Source organism: Bos indicus x Bos taurus, chromosome 16 (genome assembly GCF_003369695.1).
Source record: "Bos indicus x Bos taurus breed Angus x Brahman F1 hybrid chromosome 16, Bos_hybrid_MaternalHap_v2.0, whole genome shotgun sequence".
NCBI lineage: Eukaryota > Metazoa > Chordata > Mammalia > Artiodactyla > Bovidae > Bos > Bos indicus x Bos taurus.
In genome coordinates, this window is record NC_040091.1 from 74,770,963 (window position 1) to 74,780,657 (window position 9,695).

A 9,695-nucleotide genomic window follows, 5' to 3' on the forward strand; every position below is an offset into this window, starting at 1 on the left:
AACTGACTCTGCATGGGTCCGCAAGACGCTGTTGGGCCTGAGCCTTTGTCGCTGAGCCAGTGAATGCGGAGCGCTGGCTTGGCTGGTGGCTTGTAGAGGGGAGAGTGGAAACATGTGGAAGGTGCTCGGAGCGGTCAGGGGGCTCAGCACACACTGTGGTGCGGGCCTATTCCTGGAGCAGGTTGGATGTTTCTGTGCCTCTGGATTTCTGGGGACCTTGCGGCTCTGGCCCTTAACAATTAGGCCACCTGCCTAATCAGCCCTACTTTCTCGACCTCCTGTTCTCTGTCGAGCAGCCCAGTACTGGGTGGCTATGTTGTCTCAGTAGCACTGTTCAGGCCTGTCTTGCTAATAAGACCTTTCACTGATTTGCAATTCTCTGTGGACAAATAATCAGATTTTTTGGGACACTGTGACTTTTGATTTTGAGAATGGCCCATGATTCATGATTTAGGCTTCCCTGTTGGCTCAGAGGCTAAAGCGTCTGCCTGCAATGTGGGAGACCTGGATTCAATCCCTGGGTCAGGAAGACCCCCTGGAGAAGGAAATGGCAACCCACTCCTGTACTCTTGCCTGGAAAATCCCATGGACATAGAAGCCTGGTGGGCTATAGTCCATGGGATCGCAAAGAGCTGGACACGACTGAACGACTTCACTTTCACTTTCATGATTCTTGTTGCAGTTTTCAAGTTCAAATACAGGTATATTGCAGTTCCTGAATTATAGCATCTGCGCCTTTAAAAAAAAATCTTAGTTCATAAAATTAATGTATTCTCAGATACAAAGACTTTCACCTTCTCTAGATCTTTTATTGTACGCTTAAGATAATACCGATTATATGAATATGCCAAGATATGTATTTCTGAAGGCTATCTAGTGTAGCCTTTGGTGATACGGTTTTATTTCCTTCTAGTTAATCTTTATTTTGATTGTCCCCTGGTATTGGTTAAAACTTTTAAGCAAATTTCCTTATGTGTTGTGTGTGTGTGCATGTTTATATACAGCAAGGCTGTGCTAATAATACATCATAAACCTTATAAAATAAAAAGTGAAAATGATTGGGTGCCTTGTGTTCCCGCGTGAACTACTTACAGTTCTATCTGAGGGCAGCCGCTCTTCTTTGCTCTGAATTTCATCCTGAGACGTATTCAGGACGCTCTTTCAGCACCTCCGTCTCCTCCTGGCATCACTGTTTCTCCTCTCTTAACGGGATCGTTTTGATATGCTGCTATTTTTCCCATCTTAAAAAAAAAAAAAAAAAATGCTTCTTTGACCCCACCCATCTCTTCCAGCTACTGCCCCAAACAGTTTCAGTCCTTGCTTCCTTCTCTCCCCTTCTCTCATCTCCCCGGTCAGGCTTGTCCGAACCACTCTGGGCCACAGTGCTCTGGCCTCGGCCAGCGGCGACCTCCGTGCTACTACGTGCGGTGGTCCCTTCTCGGTCTTCATCCTGGCATCAGCAGCTCCAGCAGTGTTGACCCAGCTGCTCGTACCCTTTTCCTTGCAGCTCTTTTTTCGCTTGGCTTCCAGGGACCGTGTTTCAGGTTTTCCACCTGTCTTATCTGCCGTCCCTTTCAGCATCTCTGCTCCTTGACTTCTCAGTGTTAGAAGGCCCGGGGCTTCTCCTCTCCGCCTTCTGATTCTCTTTGTGGCCCTCTCCTGACTTGTGGCATTATATACCCGCTGTATGGATGCTGCCTGGAATTCGCTCCAGAGGAATTCTGTGAGATAAACAAGACTAACCATGAGGTGATAATGGTTGAAGGTGGCTGGTAGGTACCTGGAGATTTATCACACGATTATCTCTAGTTTTGTCTACGTTGGAATTTGCCGTAATGAAAAGAACAATCTACGTGCTGATGAGCGCCCCCGCCCAGTTCTTTGTCTCAAGCCCAGCCTCCCTCCTGAAGTTCTGTTCTGTCTGTCTGCCCACAAAACGTTTCAACTTGAATGTTAATAGACATTTCATACTTAACACGCCCAGCAGTGAGCTCCCGATTTTTCCACGTAAATGTGCTCCTCCCCGTCTCCTGTCTTGGTTTTACTCATCAGTAATGCCTGTGGTCTTGCTTCCCTTCTCTCTTTCACGTCCTTCATCCAGTCCACCAGTGAATCTCCATCACTCTGCCTGTAACATATATTCAGACGTAGGATATGACTAGTCAGAGCTGCCTCCACTGCCATCACCCCGGTCCAGGCCAGCATCATCGCTCACCTGCTTCTCCTCTGCCCCGTACAGGCTGTAGTCCTCACCGTGGTTGGGAGGATCCCTGCCGTGCTCAAAAACCTGCTGTGGCTTCTTTTGCTTTCAGTGAAACCCATGGTCCCCAGAGTGGCCTACAAGACTCCGTAACTTATGAACAGAGTCCAGTAGAAACACAGCGAGTTACACAGAAGTGCCACATTCGTAATTTAACACTTTTCTGGTAGCTAAATTTAAGAGGGAAAAGGTGGAATTAATTTTGATAATTTAACCCAGTATGTCAACACCGTTTTCATCTCTGATGTCTTTTTTGACGTTCTTTTTTTGTGCTGCATCACCCCCATGGCACACGCAGTTTGGACCAGCTACGTTTCATGCGCTCGGTGTCCTGACGTGCCTGGCGGCCGCCACACTCCATCTGCAGACCTCCGTGGTCTTTGCTTCTGTGTTGTTCCCTCCTACCGCTCTTCTCTTCTCTCACTTTGCTCCAGCTGCACCGGCCTCCTCGCTGTTCCTCGAATAAACCGGGCATTTCCAGTTTCAGGGCCTTTGCACCTCCTGCTCCATCTATCTGGAATGCTTTTCCCCAGATGGCCACACAGCTGGCTCTCCCTTCTTTTGGGTCTGTGCTCGTATCTGCTCTACCTTCCAGCGCCCTGCCTGCCCCCGGACCCTTGCTAGCATTCCCTGCATCTCTTCCCTACAGTGGTTTTCCTCCATCGTGGGTGCGTGCGTCCTAAGTTGCTTGTGTCGTGTCCGACTCTTTGTGACCCCATGGACTGTAGCCCACCAGGCTCCTCCGTCCATGGGATTCTCCAGGCAAGAGTACTGGAGTGGGTGGCCATTCTCTCCTCCAGGGGATCTTCCCGACCCAGGGATTGAACCTGCATCTTTTACATCTCCTGCCTTGGCAGGCTGGTTCTTTACCACTAGCAGCATTGGGGAAGCCCTTTCTCCATAGTATTATTACCATTTAACATACTTCTGTTAGATTTTCTCTCTCTCCTCACTGGAATCCGAGCTGTATGAGGGCAGAGATTTTTGTCTGTATATTCCCTGCTGTATTTCACACATATAAGAAGTAGATGGATGTTGCTGAGGAATTAAATGTATTAAGAATGATTCTTTTTTTTTTTTTAGTAAGAACCATGGAATTGAGTAGTATTGTTTCAGAATATCTTGGTGTCATATTTTGCATGACAGTTGAACCAGACCTTCAAACAGTTTGAAGGTCTGGTTCAAGTCACAATATTTTGAAAGAGTCTTCTCCATAATGATGTTATTATGGGTTCAACTTATAATTTAACTGGATTCAAGACCCCTGAGATGCTGTATTTCATTCACTTCACTGAGAGATTTAAAAACAAGTTGGGATATTCTGTTTTATGGGTGTGCATAGGTCCTTGGTTTCAGAGACAACTTCCTTCCATCGAATTTGGTAACATCATCATGTAATGGTGGAAGAGATTTCCAAATGCTGGTTTTTGAAACAGTTTTTCTGTGACATAAGTCTCTTTCAAAAAGGAAATGCTTTCTTAGCCACTTTTAAGATATCACTGTACCTTAAAGGGACAGATTAAATGTTTGTTGGTTTGAACAATATCCGTCAATCGACATTCTCCTGACTCATTACTGAAGAGGTCAGCAAGTCCCTTGTTTTCCAGTTTAAAAAGAAGCATCACTTCTGCTTCGGGCAAGCTGCTTTTCAGGTCCTCCGCCGTGAGACAGTCATGGCAGTGCGGTCTTGGGCCTTGAGGGTCCCAGCCGCTCATTACAAAGAACTGCCATTTACCGAATTGAGGAGGATGTCTTTACATTTACTTAACCGGGCACAGGTATACTATATACTCAAGTGTGGCTCAGACAGTGAAGCATCTGCCTGCAATGCAGGAGACCCAGGTTGGATGCCTGAGTTGGGAAGATCCCCTGGAGAAGGAAATGGCTACCCATTCCTCTATTCTTGCCTGGAGAATTCCCATGGACAGAGGAGCCTGGCGGGCTACAGTCCATGGGATCACAAAGAGCAGGACCCGACTGAGAGACTAACGTTTTCACACCAATGACTGGTCTGTCCTGTCCATCCATCCTTTGATGTCTTGTGTCTCCTGCCCAGACCCAGGATGCAGGCATGGTGGCTGCTTGAGGCACCAGCATATTTTGAGTTAGGAGGTGAGCATGGCTGGGATTGCTGGAAGAGATGGCCAAGCTGGCTAGAGTAACCAGCTGCCTTCTTTTTTATTTTATTGAGGTATAATTGGTTTACCATGCTGTGTTAATTTCTATCCTACAGCACAGTGATTCAGTTATGGTGTGCATACACTCTTTTTATATTCTTTTCCATTATGGTTTATCTCGGGATATTGAATAGAGTTCCTTGTGCTCTACAGTAGGACCCTGTTTATTCATACTGTGTGTAAGAGTTTGTATCTACTAACACCAAACTCCCAGCCCATTCCTCTCCTACCTACCCCCGCTTGACAACTACAAGTCTCTTTATGTCTGAGACTGTTTCATAGATAGGTTCATTTGCATCATATTTTAGACCCTGCATCTTTCTCTTTCTGACTTACTTTAGTCTGTACGACAGCCTGTAGTTGCACCCATGTCACTGCAAATGACATTGTTTCGTTCCTTTTTCTGGTTGAGAAATAGCCCACCGCGTGTGTGCTGCCTCTTCTTTATCGTTCGTCTGTTGACGGACGTTCAGCTGTTTCGGTGCCTTCGCTGTTGTGAACAGTGCCCGCTGTCTTCTTAGAGAGAGAGGTGGTATGTCTTTGCAGCACGGTGCCATATCTTCCATCCATCCGCTCACCTATTCGTGGAAAATGCTCGTGCAAGTTTGCTTTCCATCCGTTTTGACAGCGTAGGAGGTATGTCAACTGGACACGTGTGCTTGGAGCTGTTTTTCCAGCTGCTGTGACCAGAATCACAGTTGAAAAGATCCGCATCTGGACGGAGAACTGCAGCTCCAGCTGGGCACAGACGCCCTGGTTACTTTCTGCTGCGGTAGAGACCGTCTCCCACGTGCCCTGGGCCCGCATCAATGAGCAGGGCTCATCCCTAGCGGGCTAGTCTTTGGTACTTAGACCATCAGCCAACCCGTCAGCTTCTGAGTTTGACATACGTTTGTACAGGGCCTCCTGTGGGAAAGGCTCTGCATCTCCAGATGGAGTGGGGTGGGCATGGGAAAGGAAGGAGCGTGCCAACGTGAATGCGAGTTGGGCTCCGTCCTCAGGGGGCTGCTGCTTACTGAGGGGGGCAGACACCCACGCTGAAAACAAAACAAAGCGTCAGAGTGGTGTGCATGGAGTGTGAGAAAGTGTTCTGTTAATCAGAAGGGGTTGGGATTTGAAGGAGAGGTGAGGAACCGGAGCAGGGGGTCTCATCCATCTTGTTCATGGCTGAGTCCTCAGAGCCTAGCTCTGCACTGCATCCCCATCCAGTGCTCAGTAAATGTGCATTTGTTAGAGGTTGGGATGGGCTTCCCTGATGGCTCAGAGAGTAAAGAATCTGCCTGCAGTGTGGGAGACCTGGGTTTGCAGTACGGGAGACCCAGGTTTAATCCCTGGGTCAGGAAGATTCCCCTGGAGAAGGGAATGGCAACCCATTCCAGTATTCTTGCCTGGAGAATCCCATGGACAGAGGAGCCTGCTGGGCTACAGTCCACAGGGTCACACAGAGCTGGACACGACTGAAGCAACTTAGCACGCACAGGTGTTGAAGGAGTGGGCTTCACCACCAGAGACGAAGGAGGAGATGTCCTGTTGAGAGGAGGTGGCTGGTGCGGCAGGAGCAGGACCGTGTACCGGGAAGGGAGCCTTGTAGCAGGAAGGGGGCCGTGTAGCGGGAGGGGGGCTGTGTACCGGGAGCGGGGTCATATGCCAGGTAAGGGGCCGTGTATCAGGTGGGCCAGCCATGGGGGAGCCTGGACCAGCTTTCCAGGAATTTGGTTTTGGTGGTTCGGAGAAGGCAATAGCACCCCATTCCAGTACTCTTGCCTGGAAAAGCCCATGGACGGAGGAGCCTGGTAGGCTGCAGTTCATGAGGTCGCTGGGAGTCTGACACGACTGAGCGACTTCACTTTCACTTTTCACTTTCATGCATCGGAGAAGGAAATGGCAACCCACTCCAGTGTTCTTGCCTGGAGAATCCCAGGGACAGGGGAGCCTGGTGGTCTGCCGTCTATGGGGTCGCACAGAGTCGGACACGACTGAAGCGACGCAGCAGCAGCAGCAACAGCAGCAGCAGCAGCAGGAACAACCTCTTTATATTCCAGTTCTCATTAGGAATTGCCTGGAAACCATAGTTTCTTTCTCCAGGAGGAAAGAAGAGTCACAGCAGCACATGATTTGACATGTACCATCAGAGGACTCACAGACCCCAAGTTATAAACTCCTGCCATGGGCTGGGGAGCCGTCAGTCCTTATTGAGCTCTTTAAAGGGGTAAGACCCCCTTTTTTTTTGCCCCCTGGCGTCTTTGGGAGTTGACTTGGTTGAGTGTGTACCATGTAGGTGTTCTGGGTTTTGAAGGTGCTGTTAAGTGACAGGCTTAACAGTGGTCCTGATGAGCTTGAGGAAGCAATGGAGAGCTGAGGGGCGGGGGCTCTGTGTACTCACGTGGAGAGATTCAGTGTTTCCGTGTTTGCTCCATGGAGCAGGGGGCAAAAAAGTTTACCTGAGAGGAGATAGAAAAAAAAAAAAAATTAACTGTTACAACTTACTCATTCAGGGACTTCCCTGACGGACCAGTGTTAAGACTCCAGACTTCCAGTACCGGGGGTGTGGGTTTGATCTCTGGTCAGGAAACTAAGATCCCACATGCCCTATGGTGTGGCCAAAAAACAAAAAAAATTTTTTTAATTACTAATTCAGAATATGGAATGCTTATGCTAGTTATTTTTTTTCTGTGACATGGTTTCCAGCCCAGATACCCAGCTAAGCAGTAATTACAGACATAGAGAGGCAATGTTTTGCAATTCTTGGGTCTGTGAGTGTGGAAGGGAGTCATTAGAGTTTATCACCCAGGTATCGGGTTGAGAGAACTCCTTAGCAATCCTGACCCATCATGGAAGGCTGCCTGGAGGAAGAATGTGGCAAGAGTTCATAGGCCATCTTGGGAAAATTTGTTCCTGTTGTCATAAAAGTTCTTATCTAGAGTATCTGTGTACCTTCAATTAAAAAATAAGCTAAAAAAACAAATTTCTTGTCCTCTAGAAGTTTGTAGTGGATCTGCTGTACAGATAGGCAGTCTGGAGAGTTAAAAAAAAACCCAGTATGGGCAGCACAGCGCTAACCTTTGTGTGTCGTGGGTAAGCTCACTCATGGAGGGGCGAGGTGCAGGGGCGGTGTGGCCACGCTTTTTCTCAGGGAACAGTGTTGATTGAACATTGGCCCTGCCGCAGGCTGGGTTAGAGACTGGCCAGCGCCAGCAGGCACTGCTGGATGGAAGAGGAAGCCCTCGGTCTGCCCCTTGAGCACAGCCAGGGACAGGCGCGGGGGTCTTTCGAGAAGCTCTTGCCCAAAGCGTACGGCAGGAAAGGGGCTTAACGAAGTCGGCTCTTCCTCCTCTCTGCTCACATCCCCCACCTGTGGGATTTTGCTTGCAGGGAGGTTGGTCTGGACGGAGTTTTAAAAGTTCTTTCAAAAGGAAGAGCCCCTCCTGTTTTCCCATGAGTGGTCTTCAGACTGCAAATCCAGACACCTTAATGAGTGGTGAAATCAATTTGGTGGGTTGGGACCGATTTGAAAAAAAAAAAAAGAATGTAGTAGGAAGTATTAGATGGCATAGTATGTAGTAAAGATGAGTATGGTTTCATGACAGGTATTTCAGTGGTGCATGTAGATGTAGATGTCTATCTATGTCTGTATCTATGGATGTGTGTATCTGTATGCACACAAGTGCGACAAGGGGGCGGCAGAGGATGAGGTGGTTGGATGGCGTCGCTGACTCCATGGACATGAGTTGGAGCAAGCTCAGGGAGATAGTGAAGGACAGGGAAGCCTGGCGTGCTGCAGTCCGTGGGGTCGCAAAGTGCCGGACATGACTTAGCAGCTGAACAGCAACACACAATTGCACATACATGCGTCTGTGTGCGTGCACCAGGCCACCGTGTCAGCTTTCCTACGGCAGCTCAGGGCCACCAAGTTTGAGAAACAAGTGCAGGAAGGATTTCTTTGCTCTTAGGGGAGACAGCAGGTTCTGGCCGCTTCCCCAGAGGCCATCGCTATGGAGACAGATGTGGCGAGAGGGCTGTTTTCTTTTTTTAAGAGCCGCAGAGTCAGGCTCTCACAGCGTGATCTGAGGTCCGTCTGTGGCTGCTCACCCACTCCTGCCCCCACTTCCCAGTGCCCGGTGTTTCCTGCTGCAGCCAGCTGGGCAGAGAGGCCGGCAGAGCTCTCCAGGGGTGGGAGCAGAGGCCGCCTCCCCCTCTGTCACAGGTGTGACCCCCTGAGGAGCAGCGTCTTCAGCCCTGCGCCCTCTTCTCTGGCTTCCTAACTTGATTAGCTGTTTCCATACCAAGGTCAGGGCTGGGAGAGGAAGGCCATCCTGACCCATTACTTTGCCCTGTGGTTCTCCTTTTCACAGGTGGACTGGGAGGGGAGTTTCGAGTTCTGGCTGTCTGGGGAGGGGATTCCTGGGAGATTGGGTTGAGCCAGCTCCCCGCCTCAGAACGACCACTTAGCTCGGTAATTCTCTGGCTCCATCTTTCCTGCAAAGGCCAGGAGCCTTTCTCGGATCTTGCTTCTCCTTCCATCAGCTGTGCTGACCGGCCTGCAGGGCGCTGACCCACTTGTGGTACCTCAAATAGAGGTTTAAATTAGGACCTTTAATCTGTAAGAGGCTTACAGCCTGTTGGCTGGCCAGCTGCTCTGGACTGCCTTGTGGGCAGAGCTGGGCTTCGCCTGGCCCTTGTTGGGTCGAGGGAACCTTGGGGATGGGAGTCACGGTGGCTTCCTTGCAGGAGTGACTGGACTTGTAGCCTCATTCACGAAGGCCTGGGAGCAGCCAGAGGCCAGGGCGGCAGAGTTGCTTGCCCAGCACTCCTTCTGCCATCTGCGCTTACACACACGTCCCTGGGAGCAGGCGGGCGCCGTCTCTGGAGATGGGACAGGGTGGCGGTCTGTCCTCGTAATGATGGAGTGGCTGCTGGTGCGCCTTCTTCTGGGAGCCGAACCCGGCTCCTCTGGATCCACAGTTAGCTCTGTTTGCGTTTCCATCTCCCAGATGCCTGTTAACCAAGAGCTGGCCGTCCAGGGCGTGCTGGGCGCCGCAGGGCACAGAGGAGCATGAGACTGGGGGCCTCCCCCGAATTTCTCGTCTTTGAGGAGACCTGACCAGCACGTGTCCCTCTTCCCACGGACTCACATTTGTGCGGGTGGTAGCTGTTTACCGCAGCAAATTATAAAGTTGCAAAGTCACAGGCGTAGTGGTGGTGGTGGCGGGGGGAGGTTCTGTGGGAGGCCTGGGAAGGGAGAGGGCTCTGGGCTGGTG